The sequence below is a fragment of the Nycticebus coucang genome, chromosome 1, assembly GCF_027406575.1.
Source record: "Nycticebus coucang isolate mNycCou1 chromosome 1, mNycCou1.pri, whole genome shotgun sequence".
Lineage (NCBI taxonomy): Eukaryota > Metazoa > Chordata > Mammalia > Primates > Lorisidae > Nycticebus > Nycticebus coucang.
Genome location: NC_069780.1, coordinates 164,226,745 through 164,252,941, shown reverse-complemented (window position 1 = coordinate 164,252,941; position 26,197 = coordinate 164,226,745).

Genomic DNA, 26,197 nt, shown 5'->3' with positions numbered 1-26,197 from the left:
TCTCAGAAAAATGCTCCACAGGCTCTGAAGACAATTCCACAAGAGGAGTTCCAAATGTTTAGAGGAAAAACAACACAATTAGAGTTAAGTATATGACCTCCCAAGGAGAATGTGCTGAAAAGAGACAACATTCCTTTGTGTTTCTAAGTTCTGGGAGATTTACTTTGAAATATCATTTTATATTTCTACCCCATGTTTACAATTTACAGTACCAGGTAGCCAGTCCTAGCAAATGTTTGCATGTGATTTCTACTTTAATCAAAATAGAAAACATTAAGCTGTTTTCTTCTTTTGAGACTAAGCCTGTAAACAAAAGCACAATTTACAAAACTGCCATGCGCATTGGCAAGAACTTGTGAAATAAAACGAATATTCAAATTTGGATTATTTAGCAAAACAGTAATACCATCGTCCCTAGTAACAATGCTAAACATCGGAAGGCAGGCAAACTCATGATACAGTATAGGACACGGGATCATTATCTTCAGTTGTGGAGGGTCTGCAAGCCGCAGTTGTGCAGAACTGTCTCCCTGCTGGGCCTGCCTAACACATCTTCCCTTCTACATTTTGGCCCTGGACTATTACGTCCTCTCCATGTAGCATCTTCTGGTTTCATTCTTTGCCGGACAGTTACTTTGTTATGAATTCATTACTTTTCTTGTTTTGACACAATCTCCCAGCACATAAACTATTCCCTGATAGGAAATTAGTCTGTTTTAGAAACTTGCGTTAACTCTTTCAACCCACTAGGGTATTATTTAGCAAGTTCACCAAAGCTGTAATTTCCCACATAGGAGTAGCTGGCCCTTTAAATGTTGTCAAGAAGCCAACTTTCAAACCCATGAGAAGAATACAGAAAATACAGATAGAATGCAACCAAAACTAGTTAAGAAATAAGTGACTTTGGGGATTTAAAAAGAGAAAACGGGTCCAGGGAAATTTGCTAATTCTTTTGGACAGAACTTAAAAATTAGGGAATGAAGGAGAACAAATTAGACTTTATATATTTGGATTTCAGAAGAGCATTTGATTTAGAAAATAATTTTATGGTTAGATTAATTCAAGCTGGGTTGACTAATAGAAGGCTGTAATGCATGATTCTAATATGATGCTTGTTAGATTCACATTTCCTATTAGCTCAAGAGAGTGCATGTCTACAAATGCTGTTATTTAGGATAAATCTTTCACTGTGCAAAAGTTTAGGAAACTTTTTCCAGGAATTTATGCCAGAGGAAAACCCAACAGAAACAAAAACAATTTACATTTGCCCACCCTGGTGCATTTCTTTGAATTCTGCCAGACATTTTTTAGATATTCTCAAGTCAATTCATCATTCCTGCCTCTGGCATCTCACTACAACAGTACCAGGCATTGATACAGCCTTTCTAATTTTCAAAAGCTTTCTTTGTATATCATAGAATCAGATGTGCACTGTAGACACGTTTATGTTATTTTATTTCATGGGTTCAGATATGCTTCTCTACCTGAATATAAGCTCCAAGAGGGAAGAACTTCGTCTATCTTGCTTACTGTTATATCCTCAGAACCCAGAAAAGTGCTTGGTACATGGAAAACATGATTAACCATCTGTTCAATGCTGTAGGTGAAGAAATTCAGGAGCCCAGAGAAAAGTAATAGTGATGCTTTTGTCAAGCTTCCTTAAATCTTTAGGCAACTACCCATTTATTCTGTTTTTGCAGAATTCCATGTATGATGAGGATATTACCTTCCTTTTTTTGTCATGATGATACATTATTCACACAGACACACACATACGCATAAATATAGTTGTTATTGTTTCTTCATTTTTACTTAAGCCTCTTGAGCAATTATATGCTTGAAATCATGAGTTTGGTGTGCCAGTTATATTTTTTCTTTTTTTTTTTTTGTAGGGACAGAGTCTCACTGTACTGCCCTTGGGTAGAGTGCCATGGCATCACATGGCTCACAGCAACCTCTACTCTTGGGCTTACGCGATTCTCTTGCCTCAGCCTCCCGAGCAGCTGGGACTACAGGCGCCCGCCACAACGCCCAGCTACAGTTATATTTTTTCTAACATGCATAAGAATATATAAAAAATTTTTATATGTGCATATATAATAAAAAGGCAGATAAAAACTTTGTTCATGTATCACCAAGAATCATCTCACATAATACAAGTTGCTATGCTCACTACATTTGGGACAGCACTGTTGTATTGGATCCTTACAACAACCCCACGGGAGAGGCCACAGGGGAGTGGACACAGGTCACATACCAAATAAGTGGCAGATTTAGAACTATGACCCCCCAAGTCTCCTCATGGCAGTTTAACGGTCTTCCCCTCTCTTTTATCTCTGCCCCCTCTCCCCCAGCATTCCTGGGGAAATTATACATAACCTGGTATTCGTTCTCTTAGGATGACTTTCTATACTGAGGGTGTAGAATAGCGCTGTGTGGAAACTATGTAAAAGAGGATGAAACAGGAACAGAGAGGTCACCTTAGATAGGCCTTACTTTGTAATTGTATTGAAGGACAAAAACAGATGCTAAAAAGCTGGTGAAAGTTGTGGCTAATTGGTAATAATGAACAAAAGATGTGAAAGCGTAGAAAGTCAGATGGTCAAGGGAAAAGAGAGATTAGCTTAGTAAAACGAGCTCTCTGGAAGCTTATTTCCATGTACTGTAAAATCATGGTAGATTTGATTGCACAATGATATTAATGAGAGTTAAAGCAGATCTATGTCCTGTGAGCCAGATGCATTACCTGCATTATTTTGCGTGTTCCTCGTGGCAGGTAGAATTTTTGCTCACAGTAACCTGCTCAGGATCACACACCCGAAAGGTGGCAGAATCAGGCTTTGGACAGGGTGTCTTTGTTTCTCAGGGTATATTTTCTTTCCTTTTCCTCTCGATGGCTCTAAAGATGTTAGCTCAATGGTGATGAATGACTTACATTAATTTTCATTGTATGCCTACATTTTAATCAGATGATGAGTCTAAATAATGCCACACATCAGTGGGTAAAAGCCTATGCACAGCCTGTAGACCAGGGTGAGAAGGGCAACTCTGAGGTGTGGGCATAACCACATTCCCCTGAGATTTGGCTGAAACCATGGATGACTGTGGGGTAACCACAGGATCTGTGCTTTATGCCACCCTGCCTTGAGTGGACCTACAGGTCTATACTGAACTGTGCAGTAAAGTTCTGAAGCTGCCTAAGTTGCCCATGAAATCTTTAGGACTGCTCTGGATGAACAAAGTGATTCAAGGTCAGGCAGCTAACATTCAAAATAAGGACTTCCAAAGCTGCCATATTCTTGGCCCATATTTTTTAAGTGACCTGGAATGCTCTGCCACTGGGTTCAAGAAAAGATGAAGGAGAAGGGAAAAGAGCTGTCCTCCCAACCATTAATCTGCTCGCTGACAGCTCCTTGTACTGCCCATGGTGCTGAGCTATCCTCACACCAGTTAGCATTGTGCTCTGATAGATGTTAGGAATAAGAGATATTTTTTCCTAATTCATCCTGTCTTTACCCTTTGAGCAGGTTGCATATGAAAAGATGTTATAAATCTAAATTTTAAAAAATCCACCTAATGTCTTAAAGCAAAGGGAGCAACCAAATCTCTTTGGCAATTCATCCCAGTTCACATACCTTAGTGGTCAGAAAGCCTTGACAAGAATATAAACAAAAGCTCTTCTGTAATTCCAGTCCATTGTTTTACCATCAAAAGAAAGTAAAGAGAAAGTTCTCACAACGAGTAATTGCAATGGTTTGAGTTCATCACCACCCAAATTCACATGGAAATCTGATCCCCAATGTGGTGGTGGGAGGTGGGGCCTAGTAGGAGGTGTTGTGGGTCACTGGGAAGATCCTACATCAATGGCTGGGTGCCCTGCTCTCTGTAGTGAGTGAGTGAGTTCTCACTCTCCCAGGACTCAGTTAGTTTTTATGGGAATGTTTTCATGAAAGTGGGTTGTTACAAAGCCAGAATTCCCCTTGGGTTTTGTGTCTTTGCACTTGTCTGCTTCCCCTTTGACCTTCTGCATGTTTTAACCCAGCACAAAATCCCTCCACAGAAGCAGAGCAGGTGCTGGTACCATGCTGCTGGTCCTCTCAGCCTGCAGAACCATGAGCTAAGTAATTCTCTTCTTCAAAAACTACCCAGCCTGGGCGGCGCCTGTGGCTCAGTCGGTAAGGCGCCGGCCCCATATGCCGAGGGTGGCGGGTTCAAACCCGGCCCCGGCCGAACTGCAACAAAAAAATAGCCGGGTGTTGTGGCGGGCGCCTGTAGTCCCAGCTGCTCGGGAGGCTGAGGCAGGAGAATTGCTTGAGCCCAGGAGCTGGAGGTTGCTGTGAGCTGTGTGAGGCCACGGCATTCTACTGAGGGCCATAAAGTGAGACTCTGTCTCTACAAAAAAAAAAAAAAAAAAAAAAAAAACTACCCAGCCTACAAGCCACCTCCAGCCTCCTGTAGCAGCAGCAGCAGCTGCTAGTGCGCACGTGTGGGTATGAGGGCTCGGACCATGGTGCAATCCCACTGGCTCCCCTGCCTCCCTCTCCTGTGAGACTGGCTGCAGGGAGGGATCATGGATACTTGTCTGCCGGCTTCTGGTTCCCACGCAAGTAAGCCTGCTGTCAATGGAGGAGGACACTGATACCCACAAAATCAACAACAGTTTCCTGTGCAACCACAGCTATGTGATCAAAGAAGCCAAGGGACAACCCAAGACAGAGAATAGTGGCACAATAATGAAGCATGAATTATCCAGATGAAAGCACCTATGGAAATAAAGAAGGGCGGAGAAAAGATGGCTGACTGAAGCCAGCTTTCCACAGAGGCTCCCGTCCAGAAGGAGAGTTAAAGGACAGAAATTTAGCAAGTAACATGGTGGATTAGAGCTACACCAAGAGAGAAGGTTAAAGAACGCACAACAACCCCACTGAGGCGAGCTGCAACCCCAAGGATACAAACAAAAGGTACAAAATCCATCGCCAAGTGGACGGATATCCCTCCCCTATGACAACGGCTTGGAGTGCCCCACAAACAAACGAGCAGAGTCCAAAGGTCCTCCCACTATACTCCACGGGAGAGACCCTCTAAAAACTGGACCTACCTCCCCTACTACAGTGCCACAGCGTTCTCCTGCCAGGCATAAAACTATATAAAATTGTATATATTCACTACTTGTAACTCTGAGCTCCCAGCACCCCCCTCCACTCTCACTCTGAGGTCTGGAGGTCTGTCTCCCAGGAGTGCAGATCCTTGGGTGATTTCTCGAGGGGTGTGGACAGGGCCTAAACTACAGCTGGTCAATGCTGACTCTGGGTCATGGGAGTGAGGAGAAGATGGTTGGCTGAGAGGGAACCACACCAGAGCGGCAGTGCACTGAGGTGCAGAGCAGCAGCCATATTTTGGCAACAATAGGGCTCACTCCTGGATATTCTGAAGCCGCACCCCCTGTCTCCCAGGGCAACAAGAGGAGGCCGGGCATCTACTCAGGTGGCAACCACTACAGAACAGATCTGGGACGGAAACGCAGGCCCCGTGAATAAAGGGTTTGCCTGACATGGTACCGGCCTGGGTGAAGTGTGGGGACTAGAAATGCATGCGCAGAGCCGGGAAGTTCCCAGGGTGAGACTGACCCAGAGGAACACTTTACTGAGCCTAAGACGCAGCCGGCCCTCAGGGGATCATCAGCCTATAGACAAAGGAAGACAGGAAGCTAGAACTGACAGGTAACCAAATACAAACCCACAGGAGCAAAGACAGGGTCTGAGGAGCAGGCTCTGGGAACTTAAAACAGCTTCTCTTCTGCAGGGGAATTTGGCAGGGACAGAAACAAATTCCCGCAAAGTCGTTCTGTTCTGTTATGTCAGTAACATCAATCAGGGGCAGGGCTGGAACTGAGTAAACACCCCCCAGGCTCCATCAAGTGCCCGAGGTTGTCAGGCCTCACCTCCCCTGCTAGATAGAGGCAGAGCGCAGTGGCCTGGCTGAGCAGAAATAGATTTCCTTGTGATTCAGGCAGGTGCAACCCCCTGCAGTATCTTTTCACTACAGGCAACTGAGTTAAAGTCCTGAGGGACTATCAGTGACTGGGTGTGACAGAAGTGCAAGGTGGGGAAGGAGGCATCAACCTTCCCAGACTGATCTATTTGCTGGGTGGGTCCTCCTGACTCCACGGAGCACTGGAGCAAGCCATATCAGAGTAGTCACCAGACCCTTGCGATCCAGTTGCCAGAGACCTTTTAAATTCTTGCACCTGAGACAGGTGCTGAGTGAGACAATTGACTTGGACCTTTTCAACTGAGCCAATCGCCCGAGGATTATTCAGGTGGTGCCCTGGGTGTGTGGTTATAGGAAGGTTTGATTTTCCTTTTCCAATGGTTGCCTGTGGGGGGTGGGGTGACTTAATTGCTGGTATTTCTCCACAGCTGAGACTTCAACCCAGAGTAACTGTTTCACTAGGGTTGAACAGAGACCAGCTGAAAACAAGACAGAATCACTTAGCCCCACCAAACAGGTCCCCAGTTCCTCAGGCCATAGCACTGTACGGGTCCTTGACAAAGCACCAGAGGAAAAAAAAATCAAATGATGTAAAACAATCATGGGGTGGAATCAGCAGAAAAACTCTGGTAAAATGAATAACCAGAATATATCAACCCCCCCCCCCAAGGAAAGATATGGCAGATGTAACTGAAGATCCCATTCATAAACAGCTGGCCGAGATGTCAGAAATCAAATTCAGAATTTGGATTGCAAACAAGATTAATAAAATGGAGAAAAATTTGGAATTAGAAATTCGAGCAGCAATTCAAAAGTCGGAATTAGAAATTCGAGGAGAAATTCAAAAGTTGTCTCAAGAATTTAACTAATTTAAAGACAAAACCACCAAAGATTTTGACGCACTGAAGCAAGAATTTGCAGCCCTCAAAGATCTGAAAAATACAGTAGAATCACTCAGTAACAGAGTGGAACAAACAGAACAAAGGATTTCTGACACTGAAGAAAAAGCCTTTGAATGCTCCCAAACTCTCAAAGAGGAAGAGGAATGGAGAGCAAAAATGGATCATTCTCTCAGAGAGCTCTGGGATAATTCAAAGAAGGCTAATATCCGCCTCATTGGAATCCCCGAAAGTGATGAAGTGGCCTCACAAGGCACGGAGGCCCTTCTCCATGAAATTAAGAAAGAGAATTTTCCAGACATGCCAAGAGATTCTGAAATTCAGATAGCAGACAGTTTCAGAGCCCCAGCATGACTCAATCCCAATAAGACATCCCTCAGGCATATCATAATTAACTTCACTAAAGTTAATATGAAGGAGAAAATTCTGAAAGCAGCCAGATGTAAGAAATTCATTACCTACAAAGGGAAGAAAATTGGAATGACTTCAGATCTCTCTGCTGAAACTTTTCAAGCCAGAAGAGGCTGGTCATCGACTTTTAATCTCCTAAAGCAAAATAACTTTCACCCCAGAATCCTGTATTCAGCTAAACTGAGTTTCATTTATGATGGAGAAATTAAATACTTTAATGACATTCATATGTTGAAGAAATTTGCCATAACCAAACCAGCTCTTCAGGATATTCTCAGACCTATCCTCCATAATGACCAGCCCAATCCTCTACCACAAAAGTAAACTCACTCAGAAACTTTTGCTCAAACTCCAACTTCCACAGTGGCTAAAGGATTAAAAATGTCCACTGGACTTTCAAAAAACTCGATATTCAAAATTTTACCAGACTTATCAATATTGTCCATTAATGTGAATGGCTTAAACTGTCCTTTAAAGCGGCACAGGTTAGCTTACTGGATACAAAAACTCAGGCTAGATATTTGCTGCATACAAGAGTCACATCTTACCTTAAAAGACAAATATAGACTCAGGGTGACAGGATGGTCATTCATATTTCAGGCAAATGGTAATCAGAAAAAAGCAGGTGTTGCAATTATATTTGCAGATACAATAGGCTTTAAACCAACAAAAGTAAGGAAGGACAAGAATGGTCACTTCATATTTGTTAAGGGTAATACTCAATATGATAAGATTTCAATTATTATCTATGCACCCAACCAGAATGCACCTCAATTAATAAGAGAAACTCTAACAGACATGAGCAACTTGATTTCCTCCAGCTCCATAATAGTCAGAGATTTCAAAACTCCTTTGGCAGTGTTCGATCGATCCTCCAATAAGAAGCTGAGCAAAGAAATTTTAGATTTCAACCTAACCATCCAACATTTGGATTTAGCAGACATCTACAGAACATTTCATCCCCAAAAAACTGAATACACATACTTCTCATCAGCCCACAGAACATACTCCAAAATCGATCACATCTTAGGTCACAAGTCTAACTCAGTAAATTTAAAGGAATAGAAATTATTCCTTGCATCTTCTCAGACCACCATGGAATAAAAGTTGAACTCAGTAACAAAAGGAATCTGCATACTCATACAAAAACATGGAAGTTAAATAACCTTATGCTGAATGATAGCTGGGTCAGAGATTAGATTAAGAAGAAATTGCCAAATTTTGGGAACAAAACGATAATTAAGACATGAATTATCAGAACCTCTGGGATACCACAAAGGCAGTCCTAAGAGGGAAATTTATAGCACTGCAAGCCTTCCTCAAGAGAACGAAAAGAAAGGAAGTTAACAACTTAATGGGACATCTCAAGCAACTGGAAAAGGAAGACTATTCCAACTCCAAACCCAGTAGAAGAAAAGAAATAACCAAAATTAGAGCAGAATTAAATGAAATTGAAAACAAAAGAATTATACAACAAATCAATAAATCAAAAAGTTGGTTTTTCGAAAAGGTCAATAAAATAGATAAACTTTTGGCTAAACTCAACAGGAAAAAAAGAGTAAAATCTCTAATCTCATCAATCAGAAATGACGAAGAAGTAACAACAGACTCCTCCGAAATTTAAAAAATCCTTAATGAATATTACAAGAAACTTTATTCTCAGAAATATGAAAATCTGAAGGAAATTGACCAATACTTGGAAGCACGTCACCTTCCAAGACTTAGCCAGAATCAAGTGGAAATGTTGAACAGGCCCATATCAAGTTTGGAAATAGCATCAACCATACAAAACCTCCCTAAAAAGAAAAGCCCAGGACCAGATGGTTTCACGTCAGAATTCTACCAAAGCTTTAAAGAGGAATTAGTACCTATATTATTCAACCTGTTCCAAAATGTAGAAAAAGAAGGAAGACTACCCAACACGTTCTATGAAGCAAACATCACCCTGATTCCCAAACCAGGAAAAGACCCAACAAGAAAAGAAAATTATAGACCAATATCACTAATGAATATAGATGCAAAAATATTCAACAAGATCCTAACAAACAGACTCCAGCAACATATCAAACAAATTATACATCATGACCAAGTCGGTTTTATCCCAGGGTCTCAAGGCTGGTTCAATATACGTAAATCTGTAAGTATAATTCAGCACATAAACAAATTAAAAAACAAAGACCATATGATTCTCTCAATTGATGCAGAAAAAGCTTTTTTTTTTTTTTTGTAGAGACAGAGTCTCACTTTATGGCCCGTGGTAGAGTGCCGTGGCCACACACAGCTCACAGCAACCTCCAACTCCTGGGCCCAAGCAATTCTCTTGCCTCAGCCTCCCGAGTAGCTGGGACTACAGGCGCCTGCCACAACGCCCGGCTATTTTTTGGTTGCAGTTTGGCCGGGGCCGGGTTTGAACCCGCCACCCTCGGTATATGGGGCCGGCGCCCTACCGACTGAGCCACAGGTGCCGCCCCAGAAAAAGCTTTTGATAATATCCAGCATCCCTTCATGATCAGAACACTTAAGAAAATTGGTATAGAAGGGACATTTCTTAAACTGATAGAGGCCATCTACAGCAAACCCACAGCCAATATTGTATTGAATGGAGTTAAATTGAAATCATTTCCACTCAGATCAGGAAACAGACAAAGCTGCCCATTGTCTCCACTGCTCTTTAACATTGTAATGGAAGTTTTAGCCATTATAATTAGGGAAGAAAAGGCAATCAAGGGTATTCATATAGGGTCAGAAGAGATCAAACTTTCGCTTTTCTCAGATGACATGATTTTATATCTGGGAAACACCAGGGATTCTACTACAAAACTCTTAGAAGTGATCAAGGAATACAGCAGCATCTCAGGTTACAAAATCAACATCCATAAATCGGTAGCTTTTATATATACCAACAATAGTCAAGCTGAAAAAACAGTTAAGGATTCTATTCCATTCACAGTAATGCCAAAGAAGATGAAATATTTAGGAGTTATCTAACAAAGGACGTGAAAGATCTCTATAAAGAGAACTATGAAACTCTTAGAAATGAAATAGCTGAAAATGGTAACAAATGGAAAAATATACCTTGCTCATGGCTGGGAAGAATCAACATTGTTAAAATGTCCATACTACCCAAAGCAATATACAATTTTAATGCAATCCCTATTAAAATTCCACTGTCAAATTTTAAAGATCTTGAAAAAATACTTCATTTTATATGGAATCAGAAAAATCCTCGAATAGCCAAGACATTACTCAGAAATAAAAACAAAGCAGGAGGAATCATGCTAACAGACCTCAGACTATACAATAAATCGATAGTGATCAAAACAGCATGGTACTGCACAGAATAGAGAACCAAGAGATAAATCCAGCTACTTACTGTTATTTGATCTTTGACAAGCCAATTAAAAGCATTCAGTGGGGAAAAGATTCCCTATTTAACAAATGGTGCTGGGTGAACTGGCTGGCAACCTGCAGAAGACTGAAACTGGACCCACACCTTTCACCATTAACTAAGATAGACTCTCACTGGATTAAAGATTTAAACTTAAGACATGAAACTATAAAAATACTAGAAGAGAGTGCAGGGAAAACCCTTGAAGAAATCGGTCTGGGCAAGTAGTTTATGAAGAGGACCCCCCGGCAATTGAAGTAGCTTCAAAAATACACTACTGGGACCTGATCAAACTAAAAAGCTTCTGCACAGCCAAGAACACAGTAAATAAAGCAAGCAAACAGCCCTCAGAATGGGAGAAGATATTTGCAGGTTACGTCTCCGACAAAGGTTTAATAACCAGAATCCACAGAGAACTCAAATGTATAAGCAAGAAAAGAACAAGTGATCCCATCGCAGGCTGGGCAAGGGACATGAAGAGAAAATTCTCTGAAGAAGACAGGTGCACGGCCTACAGACATATGAAAAAAATGCTCATCATCCTTAATCATCAGAGAAATGCAAATCAAAACTACTTTGAGATATCATCTAACTCCAGTAAGATTAGCCCATATCACAAAATCCCAAGACCAGAGATGTTGGCGTGGATGTGGAGAAAAGGGAACACTTCTATACTGCTGGTGGGAATGCAAATTAATACATTCCTTTTGGAAAGATGTTTGGAGAACACTTAGAGATCTAAAAATAGATCTGCCATTCAATCCTATAATTCCTCTACTAGGCATACACCCAGAAGACCAAAAATCACATCATAACAAAGATATTTGTACCAGAATATTTACTGCAGCCCAATTCATAATTGCTAATTCATTCAAAAAGCCCAAGTGCCCATGGATCCACGAATGGATTAATAAATTGTGGTATATGTACACCATGGAATATTATGCAGCCTTAAAGAAAGATGGAGACTTTACCTCTTTTATGTTTACATGGATGGAGCTGGAACATATTCTTCTTAGTAAAGTATCTCAAGAATGGAGGAAAATGTAGCCAATGTACTCAGCCCTACTGAGTACAAATATTTCAATATTGTACTATTTTGAATATTTCAATGTTGTACTATTTTGAATATTCAAATATTTCAACATACTATAAAACTAATTTATGGCTTTCACATGAAAGCTATAACCCAGTTATAACCTAAGAATAGTGGGAAGGGGGAAAGGGAGGGGAGGGAGGGGGGCGGAGGGAGGGTGATTGGTGGGATTACACTGCAGTGCATCTTACAAGGGTATATGTGAAACTTAGTAAATGTAGAGTGTAAATGTCTTAACACAATAACTAAGAAAATGCCAGGAAGGCTATGTTGACCACTGTGATGAAAATGTGTCAAACGGTCTATGAAACCATTGTATGGTGCCCCATGATTGCATTAATGTACACAGCTATGATTTAGTAAAAAAATATATATATATATGTATTTCTACAGTTAAAAATCATAAACTCCATTTTTTTTGCATCTTACAAATGTACCTCCAGCAAAATATAACTTAGCCATCTGTTTAGTGATAAATTACATATTAAAATACAGTTTTTTCTTGTTTACTTAGCAGGGTATTATACATCTTTCTATAGCTCGGTGAGTAGGGCGCCGGCCACATACACCGAAGTTGGTGGGTTCGAGCCCAGCCAGGGTCTGCTAAACAACAATGACAACTGCAAACAAAAAAAGGCTGGGTGTTGTGGTGGGCACCTGTATTCCCAGCTACTTTTGAGGCTTTGGCAAGAGAATCGCTTGGGCCTAAGAGTTTGAGATTGTTGTGAGCTGTGACACACCATGGCACTCTACTGAAGGTGACATAGTGAGACTATGTCACAAAAAAAAAAAAGAAAGAAAAGACTCATTGGTGTTTATAAAATTTTAGCCTAAAGAATCACTAATTCATAGAATAATGACATTAAGTTTGGTAGTTGCGTTACCTTTGTGCATTTTTCTTACTCTCATTAGAGTAAAGTGGTGCTAAGACCATCATCACTTAAAATCACAATAAACAGTCTTTTAAAACAATCTTTTCTTTCCATAAAAAAGTCCATGTTATTTAGTTCATTTTTTGTCTTTTTTCTCTGTGAGAAAAGTATTTCTGATGCAAAAGAATGTCCACCATCAAAGTTTAGTTTTTTCCTTGAATAATGGCCAAATTATGTCATTCCCAATTTTCTGTGTGAATCCTTGGTATCGTTTTTTACTAAATCAGGGTTGTTAATCCATCTGGATATTTTTGTCTTTGTAACCTGCTTAAGGAGTTACATCAGAAACAGTGATAAATCATATGTGGTTTAGAACTAGACCTGAGAATTCCAAAGGGAGTGAAAATCTCTTCCAAGAGTTTGGCTTGCAATAAAACAGGATTGTCATGTTTGAAAAAAAAACAAAAACAAAAACAAACAAACAAAAAACTACCCAGCCTCAGGTATTCTGTTACAGCAATGTGAAACAGACCGAGACAGAAATAATTCCACGTTTTGAAGGGTCAAAGAATTTCCAGTTGACTACTCGTGGAAGAAGGGCAGGGAAGTTGGGACATCCAGGGCTCACAGAAGACTGATGTCTTTGTGCGGCAAGGAAGAAACATCGCAGAACAGCTGGACACACAGAGCTGGAGATGAGCTGTGTGGAGAGAAGGGTGGAGGTGGTGTCTACAGGAGAAATACAAGGCCTCCCCGTGCCTCTTCAGATAACATTTCCTCAGAAAAGCTGCACTTGTAAACATGTGTTCATTTCCTAAATTTTCTTACAATTGTGCATTGCCTCAGAGTGCTCCTTAATGGTTATTTAGCTTTTTTTTTTTTTTTTAATTGTTTGGGATTCACTGAAGGTACAAAGAATTAGGTTATACTGATTTCATTTGTTAGAGTCCCTCTGATTATTGTGTGCCACCCCCAAGATGATGGTGATCCACCATCCCCCTCCCTCCTCCTCTCTCTGCTCCCTCATTCTCCACCCCCACCCCTTGTATTAGCTCATCTACTGCCTTCGTATCAGAATTCAGTACATTGGATTCTTGCTTCTCCATTCTTGTGATGCTTTACTAAGAAGAATGTGGTCCACCTCCATCCAGGTTAAGACAAAAAATGTAAAGTTTCCAGCTTTTTAATGGCTGAGTAGTATTCCAGCTTTTGTATGTTTAGTTATTTTTTAAAACTGCCTCCCTCTAGTTTTTCTTTTTTACTTAATCATGAAATAAAAAAGCCATCTGTTTCCTTGCAAAGTGTAGTGCTTCTAATTCAGAGGCTGTGGGTCTAAAACACCACTGTTGACCTGACTGTAGTGCACCTACCTTCTCTGTGAGGTAACTAGAAGGAATTCTGAACCTTGACCTTCCAACTTATACTATAAAATGGGGTCCCAAACCATGATTTATATCAAGGACTTAGTAATCAAAATGTACCCCAAGCCCGTCTTGACCACCCAGCCTGTGAGAGGACGTTGAAGGAAAGCAGGTAGCAGCCAATATCAGCAGCTATTCACGTCAAACACGTCACATGAGGGACTCTGACAACGGTGCTCCCTTGTCTGTCCTTTCCCTTGGGATAACAAGGTGGTTCTTGAACTCTCTTTGATAGTTGTTATCTTTGCTTATCCCCACTCCACCTCCTGGTGGCTTAACTTAGTTGCTGCAGCTCTGTTACTTCTATTTGATACTGGAGTTAGACTTTATTTTGCCATTTGGGTCAATATCTTTCCTCCCATTTTTCTGGCGTCCTTTTCCACCCTTTCTTTTGTGGTGCCTCCTTTGCTATAATGGCCACCCTTCCACTAAAATGGGGCAAAGAGAAAGGAAATGGGAGGAGGGGGAATGAGACATTGTGAGTTTGTCATTACTGCTACCGTTCTTAGTAGGCTCTTCAAATGGTGGTTCCACCCTCCCAAGTTCTTGTCATGTCTATGCTGGACCACCAGACTTACCATTGTTTTATAAACCATTACCACTTTTTCTGTCTTCTATTCCAGGATGAATTATTGTTCTCTGTTGGGTGCTAGTCAAGAGGTCAGTCTGTTCATTCCCTACCTGCTTTTTGCTGTCAGCCCTTGTTACTTATCCTCAACTCTCCATTATTCCATTGCTGTCTCTCCCAGGGAAATGAGACACTCAAGAGCCTACTCTGGGCCATGAAAGTTTCTGGTTACTTCAATCCATGACCCTTAATCTATAATGGAGATAATATTACAATGTTACATACAAGGTGGGAGACACCTTATGAAACCTGTTTAGCCTCCTGCCATGACTATCAGCTTCCATTACCAGCTAAGCCTGGGATGCTTCTAGCCACCAGCCTTACCTGGGAACTTTCCCAGCCTTCCCTCATCAGGACATAGAATTGCAGGCATCTGGTGAGCCTCTGTTCTTGAGTCCTTGGTGGCAAACCTATTGTGTCTCTTAATGGGGACTCACCTCTTCATCTTGGGGATGTTTTTTGTTGTAATGTGGGTTTGTCCTCTTGATTTTCCTTTCTGGAGATGTGTTGCTTTTGGCATTTGCTAAGCCTCTAGCTGGTGACTCAAATCTGCTTATATAGAAACTACTTCTTATTCCCAAGAAACTCTCTGATTCTGAATTCATCTTTGCCCTTTGGAGTCAGCAGCAGACTGGCTGTCCTCTTGGTTGAGACTCTGTTGAAATGAAGATGGCCAAGACTTCCCTTTCCTAAATGTGCCAGTCTGACCTCCATGTCTGGCTTCTCCTCTTCTGCCCCTTTCTGCTGTCACCCAAAAGAAAGGCCAGCACAGTCCAGTTGGACAAGTTAACAAAAGCCATGTCAAAAGCCACCACACTACAGCACATGTACAATGTGTACACACACAACCCATGCTTCATTGTGTGATGGTGCCCAAAAGCAAACTGTAACTTTTAAGAATTGGTGGAAGCTCTTTAACTAGGAACATTTAAAACCAGAAGGGATTCAGCATCAATAACAATTTTGAAATAGTAACACTTTAAGTTTATGTAAGTCCTTTCATAGTTCTGGAAGGACGTCATGGGTATATTCACATTTATTCTTTAATTTCATTTAATCTTTCGTTATGGTAATTTTCAAACACACAGAGAGAAAACAGGGAGGACAGTATACTGAATCCTTAGGAACCTAACATCCAGTTTCAACACTTTTCCACCCACAATCCATCCTGTTTTGTCTGAACACATGCACATCCATTTTTGTTCTACTATCTCTGCATTATTTTACAGAAAATTCCAGCTGTTACGTCATTTCTTCCATAAATATTTTAGCATATCTCTCTAAAGAATAAAAATTCTTAAAAAATTCCATCTAAAAACATTTGAAATAATTTCTCAGTGTCATAAAATATCCACGCAGTGATCAAATTTCCCCTAATTGTTTCTATAGCTGCCTTATTGCCATCAGGATCCAAAAATGTCACTCATTGCATTTTTTTGTTGTGTCTCAAGTCTGGTAATCTGAAGTTTTCTTCCTCTTTCCTTTAGTGCTTGCCATTTATTTGTTAAAGACACCATGTTATTTATCCTGCAGAATTTCCCGCTGTCTGGAATTTGCTAATCTCATTTCCATACTGCCGTGTAAATTGTTCCTTTGCCTGCTATTTCCTGGACATTGAAGGTTGAATCTAGAAGTGCAATCAATTTGGGTTCCATCTTTTTTTTTCTTGGGAATACTTTATAGCTGGTGTGTATACTTTCTTCAGAAGGTATATCATTGTTTTTCTTTTCGTGGTGCTAGTGGACATCATTTATTCTTAAATACTATACATGCCCCCATTTTTTTCTGAGATGGCATTATACTTCTTTAAGAAAGAGTCATTAAAAACACTCCCAAGTTTGTGTGGGCTTAGCCCATTTTCATTTCCATTAGTTACATAACATTTTCCCCAAATTCTGATTGATTGTGCCAGTGTGTCATTTCTTCAGCAATTAGATGGTTCCTCTCACCCCCTTTTCTTCCTTCTTGGTTCTTCCTTCCTGCTGACCACACCTACTTCCCTGCGGAGGGGAATATGAATATCTTGATAGTGTATTTGGCATTTTATAGCAATTGTTTTAGACATAGTATCTTATTTTTACAGCTTCCCTCTACCTGTCTGAATTTGCCTTATTTCCTAGGCCATTGAACTTGTCTTTCCTTTCACCTGCCCACTGTGCTCACTGAGCTGCTGTGTTTCTGAGTGGCGACTACTGCTCTGCACAAGCTGGGCTCTTGCCTCAGCCTTCTCTTTTGTTTGTCTCCAGTGTTTTATCTGATCCAAGCAGCATCTGCTACTCTACTCCCTCCTCACTGAAACCACCTTCCCTTCCCAGGCACCTCCTTCCCTGGTTTACCTCCTACCTCTTGAAGCCTCCTTCCTGGCCTCCTCTGCAGTCTCCTCTCCCTTGACCCATTCCTGACATGCCCTCGTTGCCCCAACCTTTGTCTATGGCTCTCTTCTCCTTCCCGCTGAGTGATCTCAGTGACCCCACTGGTTTCCAACATGAACACAGCATGACGGATGGCTCCTGGTTGCAGACCTTCAGCTGGGGTTTCCCTTATTAATGCCAGGATCTAACTGTTTACTAGAAATCATCCCAGACAATTGCTCTCAGTAAGAATAGCCATCGCCCCCCGCCATTCACTACACCACTGTCAACACCAGTCACCGGATCAGAACCTGGACTGCTTCTGAGTCTTTCCTCTCCCCTCAGGCCTGATTCATGACCTTCCATGATGCCTGCCTCCTCTTTGAGCTTTCACAGCTGTGTCCCTCTTTACCATGTCCTTTATCTCATTATTGACTGACGTGTGCCTTGTCCGCCCATTCTTCACTCTGCGGCCAGAATAATTTTTCTGTGCACAAATCTAAGGTACATCACATTTCCATATAAAGTCCACACTCTCTGTTGGGGTAATCTCCTTCCAACCGTTGGCCACTGTCTCTCTTGCCCACGCTGTGCACACCCTGAATGCAGTAACACATGCTCTGTTTCTGTGCCTGGCTCAATTAATAACCACTGGGTTCCATTTCCGGCCTAGAGTTTAGCTCCGACTCGTACCTCCCAGGCCACTTCTTGCCCCGTGTCTCTGCATATGCTCTCCCATCCTTCCCTCTCTTCCTGGCCCCTTCTTCCCTTTTTGCACCTCGAAGAAGAAGTACCTACTTATGTTTTAAGCCTCAGCTTAAAACTAAATCCTTGAAACTTTAAGCAATTCCACGCCTCCCCTCAGTGAGATGAGGGTCCGTGCTGCTTTTCTTGCCTCAGACTGGAAGCAAGAAGGCAGGAAGGCTCGGAAGGCAGGTCGTGAGGTCCAATTTCTGTATCCCTAACAACAGTGCTTGGCCCATTAAGAGTGTTTCATAAAGGCAAAAATGAATGGAGCCCTCATTTCTATCTCTACACACTCATGGTGTGTTCAGGCCTCTGTTATCCTTCCAGGACGAAGTCTTTGCTTCCGCACTGATTTTTCCTGACTTCAGCCTCCATCCCAGTTAATTCACCTCTCAGCTCTGATCTCACCATTTTGCCCCTCAAAGGTCCACCCCTCCCCAGTTCTGACAGAACTCCTCAAGAGGGCAGGTGCCAACTGAAAACTGAAATTGTTGTATCGTGTATATAAGTGGTACGAGGGCAGAAAATTGCCTGACAGACACTAGCCTATAAAATAAAATTCAGATTCCTCAGCACGGCTTCCAAAATGCCACATGATCAGATTTCACTTCTAGATCTTAAACGATCTTGGATGCAACCATTCTCAATTCTCAGCCTTCTAAAATACCATCCACCTCTAGGAAACCTTCCTCAGCCCTACATTCTCTCAGCATGGTACAAATCCCATCACTCCTCCACTTACCGCCCAAACTCCTATTTTAGGGACTGAATCTTAAGTCTGTGCAACTCTGTATCATGTAACGGAGAGAGGTGTTGCCATCACTCTCTCCCTCACTGGAGTGTGACATCTCTAATGAAGATGGAAGACTGTATCTTAACTCATTGTTGCAGCTTTGTGTCTGCCCATCCCCCTGCAGCCCCACGCATGCAGAATGGTCACTGACTTACTCGGCCCCTCTGCTGTGTATGCTAATCCTGAAAGTCTCTTGCTTCTCCTTTCTCCCAGCAGTGGGCCCTTGGCCTTGTCTTGTCTCAAATCCCTGAATTCTTCACATTTTCTTTTACCAGAATTTACCTCTGCTAGAAAAGAAATAGCCTGCCCTAATCCTTTTGGTGCACCCTTGTCATAGCAGGGCCATCTCAGGCCCCGGTATGCTCCAGACGCCAAGTCTGTTTCCTTTCAGAGCTGATCATACCCTGTACACCCTGCTTCATATTTTGAGCTGTTAAAGCCCCTCCATTTGCGCTTGTCACCCCCACCTGAACACCTCTATCATCTCCCTTTTAGACTGTGACTCTTTTAAAATTGTTTTTCTCCATCCAATATTCCTGTGTTGTCTTCCCAACATAAGAATGGAGAACAGATTCCTCTTCTCTGATTATAAACCCTTGCTCCAGACAGAGCCCTGGCGATAGCATTCCAGCCTCCTTCACCAGGACTCAAGTGTCACTGCTGTCTTTAATCACATTTTGTTTTACTGCATCCATAAAGCAATAAAATGTTTTATTCCACACACTATGCAAACAGCTGTCTGCAGCCAGCTATAATTTATGAAGATAAAAATTGGTTCCAGAGCTGTTTAATGAGGCAGGTTTGGGCTGCAGAGGAAATTTCTCCTGTGGAAATTTCTTCCCTCTCACCTTCTCCCTAAAAGTTCCTCTCTTGCCTTGGCTCGCTCCGATTTGCCTTTGCAGAGCACTTCTTATCCATTTCAATGCTAACTGGCCTTCCTTTTCTGTTCATTCTCTTTGAGTTTGCTTCTGCCTCGCACATCTCAGTCTGATGTGCATGACCGTGGCTCAGGTCTCTTCTTGGCGTGGGCACTGTAGATTTGGTTTCATGTTTGCAGAGGGAGAACTGCACGGGGGCCAAGCCTCCCAGTTCACACAGCAGCCTGCACGTGGGTGTCCTGCCCTCTCTAGTTTTGTGTTTGCAGGCAAGTCACCTAACAACTCGGAGACCCAGTTTCCTCATCTGCAAAGCCCATAGTGCACATTACTGTTAGCTGTCACTGACAATTCTCTGGGCTCCAACCAGGATCATGGAACGTGGGTTTCCCCCCAGCATTTGTATAACTGTGTATGTTCTTCTTCATTCCCTCTTCCCAGCAGGTTTTAGACAGATGTGGTGTATGTATGGGGGCTGGAGGTATCTCTGGCAAAGATAAAACAGTAGATTGTATATTGATTCCTGCCTTGAACCATTTGAGTCAGGGGTCATGAGATTTCTGGGCCTATCCATAAGCTCTGAGGCCACCCAGGATACTTTTGTGCCTGGTTTGGTGAGGTCCCCTGAGAGTGTGGTGGGCCACCCGCGCACCCATGAGCAACAGGATTGGGGAGGGTGAGCCAGAATTTTTTTTCCACTGTGAAGTGTCATCTGTTCTCTAAAGATAAAGAGAACTCTAATTTCCAGGGGAAGCCCAGAATCCAACAAAGCCTGCAGAGCTGAGTCCAGAAAAAGCCATGCTTGGGGCAACAAGCATCCTTGTCAGCCATTTTCCAAAGAGCAGGACTCTAGGTCTTCTAGGACAGAAGAAAGAACAGTTGGGAGGGTTGGGTGACCTAAGCACTGCCGCTGTGTGAGTCTAGGCAAGTCACGCGTCTTCCCTGAACCTTGCTTTCCTGACAGAGAGGGCTGGTTCCATGAGGTGATTGAACTGATGGTTAAGGTCTCTTACATGAGTAGTAAGCTTCTTTGGCACCTGTGACCAGCTTCATGGTAGACAATTTTTCATGCCCCGGGGTGGGGGGCTAGAGGTGGTTTGGGGATGATTCAAGTGCATTGCAGCTCCACCTCACATCATCAGGCATTAGGTTCCCTTAAGGAGCGTGCAGCCTAGACCCCTCAGATGTGCAGTTTACAGTCAGATTCCTGCTCCTCTGAGAATCTAAGGCCACCACTGATCTGACAGGAGGCAGAGCTCAGGCAGTGATGGGAGTGCTGGGGAGCAGCTTAAACCCAGATGATGCTTCTTTGGCTCACCTGCCACCCACCTCCTGCTGTGTGGCCTGGTCCCTAATGGGCCACAGATGGTACCAGTCAATAGCCAGCATTTGGGGACTATGGTCTTACATAATAAATATTTTGTGATTCTATGAAGAAGTTCTTTCTCAGCCAGGCCAGTCATGTGCCCATGGGCACAGGCATCCTCTACCATCCTAGATTTCCCAGTACAGCAATGACTTTAAATATTTTCTCTAATCTCAAAGTGCATGAATAATTTCTGCATCAAAACAAATATTGTCAATTAGAGTGACCCCTGCTCCTTGAAAACAAGGCCGGGCTGCTTCTGTTTGCACGCATCTAGTTCCCTCTGGCCTGTGCTTGCTACAACTGCTGTGACCCCACCCACACCCTCATTCCCAGAAGCTGGCCAAGCCCAGCCCAGCCTGGGAGCAAAGATTTTCTTTTATTTATTTAAACAGCACTTACATAGCACTTATGATATGCTGAGCGCCTTTGCTGCTGTTAGCTGTGAGTTGAGAATTTTTATTATCCCCATTTTTCAGATGAGAAACTGAGGCACTGAGAGGTTAAATAGCTGGCCCAAGTCACGCAGCCAGTGAGGGACTGCTGGCTAACTAAGCTGTTCCAGTCAGCACCCGGAGAATGGGGCATGTGGATTGCCAGAAATTCAGCTTTGGCTTTTGGTCTGCCTTTCTTCCCGCTTTCCTATTTCTCACAGGGCCAGTGACTCTCTCAGTGACTCTCTTCCGGTGTGGCTTCTGAGTGCTGAGTAGTGGAAGATGCTCAGTTCTTGTAGTCAAAACCTGGGTCACATCCCAGTGTCGCCTTTTACTGCTTCTGTGACTTTGGAGACCCATCAGCTGCCTCGGGGTCAAGTGAGGCCATTACTACCTGCTCAGCAATGGAGTGCAGGTCAAATGAGCCCACAGACGGTGAAGTTCCTTGAACTTTATACAGTGAAATACAAAATAAGGAATTTTGGGCAGCATCTAGCACCTTGCCTATTCTAGACCTTAGACAAGAAGCAAGAGAAAAATTAGGAGAGCAGAATGCACGTGACCTTATGTGATAGGCAATGGTAGCTCAGCTAGGTCAGCAATAGAGGAACTCAGAGGCTGTGGGCTTTTAACACAAGGTGCTCTACTCAGGCGCATTTTCCTCAAAGAAGCTTAGAAGCCTGAAGTTCTGGAGCTCATGTGCCTGGACACATATAGTGGGCAAGGGAAGGACTCCTACTGTGTCCACTAAAGGCAGTAATTCCCTCAAGCTGGCCTGAGAGGTTGAGGATAAGGACTAAAATTGGCACCAGCCAGAGCCAAGTCTTAGCTAAATCTAAATAAGACATTAAATACCTACCCTTTTAATTCTTGAAAATAGAAACTTAAAATAAGCCACCTTGATTCAATATTAGTCTGACGGCAAGGCTGGTCTGGGTGGCACCTACTCATTCCAAGGGTGATCTCTCCAGCCCTAGCCCATCACATTCAGAGGCTACGGCTTTGCTGCCCCCCAGTTCAAGCCCCACTTAACTCCATTGATTTAAAAGAATTTGCGAGGCTCTGAATGAGAGCAGTATCCCTTTTCAATGAAAAGAATCTAATAAAAAATAAAATACAATAAACAAGCCCTGCTGGCTTAGAGGAATCCATATGAGCTCCCAGGAACCCCACTCCCTTACTCCAGCTCCTTTCCAGGAGCCAAGCCTCATCCTCTGGGATAGAGGTGACTTGTGTGAATGCCTTGTGGTTTGTGCACAGCTAGGAGCAGTGGGCCCATTGGCTCAATGGGCCTATGTCTGTGGCCGAGGAGGGAAAGAACGCCACCACACACATATTCAGGGAACAGAAAGTATGAGCTTGAAGAGAGAAATGTAGAGTCAGCATCACTGAATCCCCAAATATTTTTATAGGGGGGTTGAAAGCAAAAAAATTCACCAAAAACTTCCCACGGGCCCAAAAAAACCCACAGTGTGTTCCTGTTTACCGCCAGCCTGATAATCACACCCTGTGCATCTTCTCCAGCGAGTCTGTAAACTCTGGGAGTGGAAGACACTTCCTATAAATACAAAGGCTATCAGGGATCTCATTACCTTCCTCCTCCTTTTCCCCCTCCAGCAGAACCAAAGGGTCAAACAATGGCTTAACCTTTTGTGTTCATTAACATTTTGGCTCCCTGTTGCAAACTGGGAGCCAGAAATCAACGATAAATAAACCAGCTATTAGAAGTCACGAAGCTTCTAAACAAGCTGGGGGCCACTTAGACCTCCCTCCTCTCTTCCCTCCTACATCCCCAGAGCTAAATCTGCAAAGTGAGGTTGGGACTGCAGCCACCTCCCACAGGGCAAGGCTTCAGCCTGATCCCTGAGCCCACAGCAAGGGGGTATAGTTTTTGGAAGGCGGTGTTCAGTGTGTAAGACAGCAGAAACTCAGAGCTCTAACGCAGAGTCAAGCTGTAGAAAAAGGATCTCATGCCCCTGGGGACCCTGGCATCCTCCAGGGAGCAAACCCTCTCAGGTGGTTCTCCTTCCTTTTTATTCTGCCTTCCTTCCATCCCCACAGTTCAGCTCAGTTTCCCCTAGAGTCCCCTGTGCTTTCATTATCCGGTGCTCTCCGTACCTTAGTGCTTGAAAGTCTGAATGATGTGGCCCTTGTTTGAGATATTCTCATAAAATCTCTGGTTATCTTGTTGATTACTGTGGGGAAAAAGATTGGCTTCAAAATGCTTTGCCCTTCTTTTCTCCTCCCTCCTGTCTGAAGGTCCATGAAGGCAGTTACTTAACCAAAGGTCTTGTTAAGGTATCTGGCACGACCTATTAAGATATTAGGGTTGTTGGTTTGTTTTTTAAGTTGAATATCTTGTCAATAAAATCTTAGCTCTCCACATCTCTCCCTCTCTCAAGGCCAAGCTTGGTTTCTGTTGCATCCGTCAATTTTTATGCAACCAGTACCCATTTCTTACTTTCTTGTCAAACTCTTTCTTTCTTCCTTTTCTTTAATTTCTTTTCTGAGACAGGGTCTCACTCTGCCACCCAGACTGAAGTTCATGGTGTGATCATGGCTCACTGTAGCCTTGAACTCCTGGGCTCAAGTGATCCTACCAGTTCAGACTCTCCAGTAGCTAGGACAGGCCTGCTGCCATGACTGACTAATTTGTTTATTTTTTGCAGGTATTTTTTTTGGCTGGACTGTGTTTGATCCCACCACCTCTGGTATATGGGGCCAGTGCCATACTCCTTTGAGCCACAGGCACCACCCATGACTGACTAATTTTTTAAATTTTCTGTAGACGTGGAGGGGCTGGCTATGTTGCCCAGGACGGGCTTGAACTCCTGGCCTCAAGCAATCCCCCCACCTTGCATTCCCAAAGTGCTGGATAATAGTCATGAGTCACTGCACCAGGCTGTCCACCTTGTTCTTTGCCATCATGTCCCACCATGTCTCATATATTCTAGCGGATGTCGGGGTCCTAAGCGGTCTCCTCTCCACCTCTCCAGCAACTCCACGAGAAGTGGTCAGTCACCTGCTGCATTGCAAGTTGTGACTCCACATGGTATGAGATTTTGTTGTAATAACTGTTTTTTGTTGTCCATGTGTATGATTTTTGTCTCATTTAGAAGACCACATGGCAGGTATTGTTAATATACAACATACACAATGATCACCTGGACACTTATTAACCTTTTGTGTTCATTACATTTTGGCTTCCTATTGCAAACTGGGAGCCAGAAATCAATGATAAATAAACCACTCACTTAAATGTTATGAGATCACTGGTCTGGGTTGGAGGACTGCACTTTGGAAAGTCATTCTCAGTCTATTCTATGTAGAAAGGCCTAGAACCACTTCTGTGTCTTCTATAGTGTCAAATAGAGCTGAGCTTGGAAAAGGTAACTACTTAACAAAAACTCATCAACTGATTGATCAAAATGAGGTAGGATTCCCATGTAAGCTGGTCTTCTGGGCCAGCCCACCTTCCACAGAAGGGTTAAAAATTTTCACCTGTACACTCAGATATTAAATGACCTCCACAACATACATCAGGAAAATCCCTCAAATTCCAAGCTAATTGACAGAGATTCCAGGGATGGTAAATACTTCTCCCTTCTCTATTGAGAAATAGCAAGAACAATAGTTTGGCTCTCAGCCTAACCAATGAATACCACTCCACCAGGGTTCTCTGCAACTTGTCAGCCTCTTACTACAATATCCACAAAAACAGAGTTTTTCTAGAATAAAACTCAAAGCCTAAAAGAGAAAATTTTATGATACTTGGAGGCAGACCATTCAGATGTTTTGAGTTAATTTGGCACAGATGAAAGAATTTTCACACTTGCAAAAATATCAAGTTCATTTTTGGCCTCCAAAGAGCTGAAATACAGCTCTGTTTTCAAACTCTAATGAATTTGGCAGGAATACCATTTCTCATAATTGTTGTGATTTTTGGAAGACGTGAAAAAAATGGAGTATAAACTAACTTAATGACAGATTTCAGAATCAGAATATTGGAATTAAAACAATGCTAGACATTACCTAATCCAGTCCTAACTTTTAAAGTTGAGGAAGCTAAGGCTTTTCTTAAACCCTTAACTAATAAAATAACAATGGAGATCATAGTTTTCAAAGACTACTTCATTCCAGGTATGAGATTTCAACAACATACAGCTGAAGTGGGCACAGGACAATAATATTTAAAGTGCTTTTAGTGTCACCAGATGTTCTGTGAACACAAGATGTTCACAGATATTATAATAGAGTGAAAAGAATGTTGGACTGGGAGACGGAAGGCAGGGGCTCGGTATTTTATCTTGGCCATGGAGAAACCTCAAGTCCTTGGGCAAGTCATGACTCTAAGCTTTAGTGTCTCCTGCAAAAATCAGTGTGATGACATGTTGTTTCAAGAATCGAGTGAAGCAATGTATGTGAAAGTACATTATTGTTCTAGCCCATTTTCTGTTTCTGTTGCTATTGCAGAATACCTGAGACTGTATAATTTACAAAGACAAGAGGTTTATTTAGCTCATGCTTCTGGAGGATCGGAAGTTCAGAATTGGACAACCACATCTGGCAGCTTCTGGTGAGAGTCTCATGCTGCGCTGTGTCAAAACATGGCAGAGAAATGGAAGGGGAATTGGGTATATGTGCAAAAGGAGCAAAACATGAGAGGCAACCTTGCTTTGTGAGAATCTGCTCTTGAAGGAACGAATCCACTCTTGAAGGAACGAATCCACTCCTAGGGGAACCTAACCCAGCCTGGAGAGAAAGACATTAATGCATCTTAATAATCTTATCACCTCTTAAAGGCAGGACCTCATAACACTTTCCACATTGGGGACCAGACCAAGACTCAACATGACTTTTGGTGGAAAAGAACCATATTCAAACCATGGCAATTATCAGCTTTCAAATTCTTCTATCCCAGTGAT